This window comes from Tiliqua scincoides, chromosome 4 (genome assembly GCF_035046505.1).
Source record: "Tiliqua scincoides isolate rTilSci1 chromosome 4, rTilSci1.hap2, whole genome shotgun sequence".
In the NCBI taxonomy this organism is placed as follows: domain Eukaryota; kingdom Metazoa; phylum Chordata; class Lepidosauria; order Squamata; family Scincidae; genus Tiliqua; species Tiliqua scincoides.
In genome coordinates, this window is record NC_089824.1 from 63977549 (window position 1) to 63982196 (window position 4648).

The following is a 4648-nucleotide window of genomic DNA, read 5'->3' on the forward strand; positions in this document are numbered from 1 at the left end:
GAAATTGGATTTTGGTGCTTCTTTCCTTATTACAAAACATTTAAAGGTGAATCCCAAGTGGTGAATCAAATCAGTGAATCGAATCAGTGAATATGGTACACCCTTCCCTCCTTTTGTCCTTACAACAATCCTGTGAGGTAGCTTAAGCTGAGATAAAGTGGCTGATCCAAGGTCACCAAGGAATACTTTACATTGTTTCATATGCTTTGTTGTTCAAATGTGAGAATGCGCTTTTAATCTTTGTAAGACTGATGCCTGGAGGTTCCGAAAAAGCAGAATGTAAGAAAATATAGAACCATACCAAAAAAACACAAAGGTATGGAAGCAATGGGCATTCTTCCTAGACAAAAAGAATTTGTTTGAATGGAGTATGTACACTTTAAATATGAAAAAAATGGTGTGCAGTTGGACTGCACTCCTAACTTAAATCTCTACTTGCCATTCAGGCTTAGAGCACCAATTTCATGTACTAAATTCCTGCTGTGTCTTCATGTGGTCAGATTGCTTTGATTTGGTGCAGCACATATCTTTCATCTGTGCTGCATAACCAGAATGATCGCTAATGATGTGTTTACATAAAACAAAATGCTATTCCGATTTCATCTGCAAAGCCAAGTAAAACTCTTAGAAAATCCGTGCATACCCTCAGAAGTTTCTTTCTTTCTTTTGGCTTTTGCTGCAGATGCTAATGAATGTTTTATAGCACAAAAATTTGGGTTTGTTTGGATTTCCAAAATGAGCATGAATATGCATATACACCTACATTTCACGCTGCGCTGTTTCCATCTAGATCTTAATTACAGTTTGAATTCACAAATGTTTCCTTCATAAATCTTCCTACAAAAATGGGAGAACAAGTATGAAGAGAAAAAAAAAAAACTTTCTTTTAGATCCAGGTTTCAGCTGTAGGAAACTGCTGTTGGTCCATTGAACTCAGTATTGCCTACACCAACATGGCAGCAGCTCTTCAAGTAGGTATTTTCTAACCCTTCCTGGAAAGTCCAAGGGTTGAACCTGCTGCATGCAAAGCCCTGTCACTGAAAAAAGCATACTAACAGCCCAATCCTATTCTGGATTGGGTTGTTGATAGGAGGAATTTACGACTGTAATCCCCCTTTTTCTCCTCTTACTCGTACCAGCTAAAGAGCTGGCACAGGTTCAAGGAGACGCATTGTGGAGCAGGCGATTTTCAGAAGGATCAGGGGATTTAAACCTCCTTTCCCTTCCAAAGGCTCTCAATCACTCCCCTCCCCCCAGATACACCAGACCTGTTTTTGGTGTGGCCACACCAGCGGGAGTGGGGGAGATTGATAGTAACAGTGCAATACTCTGCATTTCTGCAATACTCTGCACTCAATGATGCTTATTCTTAGAAAGCATATATCGGAGTGGTTTTCAGTGGTTTTTGGTGGGCCGCTGTGAGATACAGGAAGCTGGACTAGATGGGCCTATGGCCTGATCCAGTGGGGCTGTTCTTATGTTCTTATGTTCTTATGTACTAGTGGGTCATGATCCACCAGCCTGGAAAAGCCCTGTTCCTGTCCCTTTAAGAGATTGAAGCGATGCAATCCCTGGTATTGTGCTGCTGCCAGGGAAAAGGGTTTTTTTTACTACTTACTGAAAACCAGTGCTGGCTTCCAAGGTGTGCACGGAGCTCCGCGGAGCCTTCTGCAGGGCTCCAAAGCTCTGAAAATCGCAATTGGGTTTATCGCAAAATGGGAAATGGGTTCCAATTGCAATTATTGTATGAGCTTATTTATAATAAGTTTATTTATAATAAGCTCAGCAAAGATTGACTCTTATATAACGTAGTGACCAGGGATAGCATCAGTGGTTGGTCGGGTCGGGAACTGACTGTTCCCTTCTAAGAGGCCACTTGGCCAGGCCAGACCAAACCATGAATCCTGAGTACTGGTGGCACCAATGCATCATCAGAGTACCATGTCACCACTCAATAGATTGGAATAGATCTCAGTAGATATTTCTTCATATTGCTTCTGTCGTTGAACATTCTGTTATGTGACCTTATGTAGAGTATGTTGATCAGGTGGGTTATTATTATAATAGGGTCTTTTCACCATTAAAATCTATTTTACCCTGAGCCATGTGGTTTTAATTAGCTCTAATCAGGACACAATGTAAGTTGTGTGTTTCTGCACCTACCTATGAGATACCCGTCACAACATCTGTATCCTCTTTTATTTGCTCTTGTGCAAATGAATTGAGAATCAAGAGATTCAGGGCCCAATCTTATTATCACTCAGCACCGGCGCTGAGCTCCAGCACTGGATCTGGGTGTCACAAACGTTGCGTAAGTCATGTCTGCAACACCCAGCAAGGAGTGAGCACTGGCGCCGGCCCAGTGCCAGTTGGCTCTGAGCCCAGCACTGGACAGACGCTGCCCAGAGCATGGTGAGAGCTCTGGGTTATAATGAGGGCCATGGGGGGGGGGGCGGGGGAGGTGTTTCAGGGCAGGGGGAGGGTGGGGCACTTAATTTAATTGAATGGGGGGTATCGCTTCCAAAGATTATGGTAAATCAACTTATGTAACTGTTGCCCCATCTCATTCCACTAATGATTATCTTATTTTTTTAAGTAGGCTTAATGAAGTTAAGACTATGGTTGCATAAACAAATACCCCAAATTTCATAGCTTCCCATATTTGCTACTATAACTTAATTATATGCTGCATGGAAAATGTACACTGAAAGAGTGGTTAACTGCTGATTGATATGCATAAGCAGAAGCAAAATTATACCCTTGGTTTTTGAATACTTAACATTTATGTTTCAAAAAAATTCTACCCAATATACAAATTGCTGCTGAAGTGCTCTGCATTTTTCACACAAACACACACACACTCATTTCATGGTATTACAATCTTAATGACATTGTTCAAGCCACAACTGGCTGATTGCTCTTATTTCTGCTATGAAATTATAATAGTGCACTGTTGGTTGGTGTTGCAACTCTGGTTAAAGGTTTGTCAGTTTTACGTTAGAAATTGCTATTTCAATAGTTTATTACTTGGCAGTTAAAATGGGCTAATGCATTGTGAGTGTCTGCATGCACCTAGGTGTGACTATCTCTCCCTTTCTCCCCTTCATGCTTTTTTTTTTTTTTTTTTAAGCAAATGAATCCAAATATCAAATTGAAAAAGTGGCGTAACATTTGCATTGTGTAATGTGTGAAGTAAAATCAAAACTCCGTGCTGTTTCTCAGTTTCGGACAGGATCATTGAATTGTACCAATTTTGAAACAAAGAAAGAGAATTGTGACTGCTGCTGTATCAGCTAAACAGACAAACAAACAAACAAACAAAGGATAATGTGAAAGGGTGTCTTAGGACATTTGTACAGTGGAAGAGTGGAATGAGGGCAGTCAAAGCCTGTCCCCACCACTCCACTACTGTACATATAAAACCTTTGGGTTGTTGGGAGTTCTGTGTTTACTGCACCTCAGAACTGAAGAAGTCTGTCCAGAATTTTAGGCAATAAGGATCTGAATACAAAGTTCTATCTTTTCACAAGGATATCTTATCAGGATGTATTCCTACAGTACTTTATACCATGCAGCCGTGCTCATGTGTTGGGACATAGTATCATTTTGCAGTGTGGAGATGGTCATAACAACATGCGTGTGTGTGTATGTAAAAACATGTTTTCATGTACGGCCTCTTGCTAGACATATTTTCTATCCTGCCTCAGCTCTATACACCTATTGTTCATTGATGTCGTGATCCTCTTTCTTTCTCCAACCCTTTTGGGCACTGGCCAAGGGCCAAGACTATCAGAAGGCCCATCTGACTAGACCAATCCTTGAACCCAGGGCCTATGAGAGGAATTTTATTGGGGAGTACAAAGTTTCTTTTGGGCCCCTTCCCAAAGGGGGAGGAGGCAATGAGGGCAGGTAGAATGGGGGGGCAGAATAGGGCAGGGGTAGGGTGCGGACAGCTCTATATAAATAGTCTTTTGAGCCCAGGGCTACTAAGCTTCTTGTTGCAGAGCCCAGACCTACCTGACCATGCAGCACTGGCAGCTAGATAAAGTAATATGGAAAACCAAACACACTCCTGAGTCTCTCTAAAATCTTTGAAATATAGAAAATTCATTGCAGAAAATTAGCATCATCATATTTAGAATGGACCACACTAGAATGGACCAAAATGAACTTCTGCAGCAGCTGTAGCCCTGCAGCTGGGTCTATGAGCTTCTATACACAGTTGAGGAGATCCACAAGCCAGAGAGCTACTGTAGCAGGCTAGTTTTTTTCCCAGATTTGACAATGGATGCATTCCTGGGCCCGGTGTGCATGGCTTTTAGCAGCAAACACTACAGGCACTGCACCTGGTTGTGCCTGAGCATCATGCACAGGCTGCAAATTCAGGTGAGATAGGAAAATGTCAGATCCCAGGAACTTTGGCTCCTGGGCCCTCTTTCTGACCCTTGGCCTGGGTACAAATTACCCCCTTTACCCCCCTCTCCTAGGCCCTGCTTGAACCTATGGTGAAAATGTTAATGCCTAGTCCATGTGAAAGGGGGCCATGGACAATACGGTGCAGAGCTTGTGCCTGAGAGACTCCAGCAACCAAGGGCCAGCACTACCCAGGAATGGAGGTAGCAGGTTTTTTATAATCTTCATGGATCTG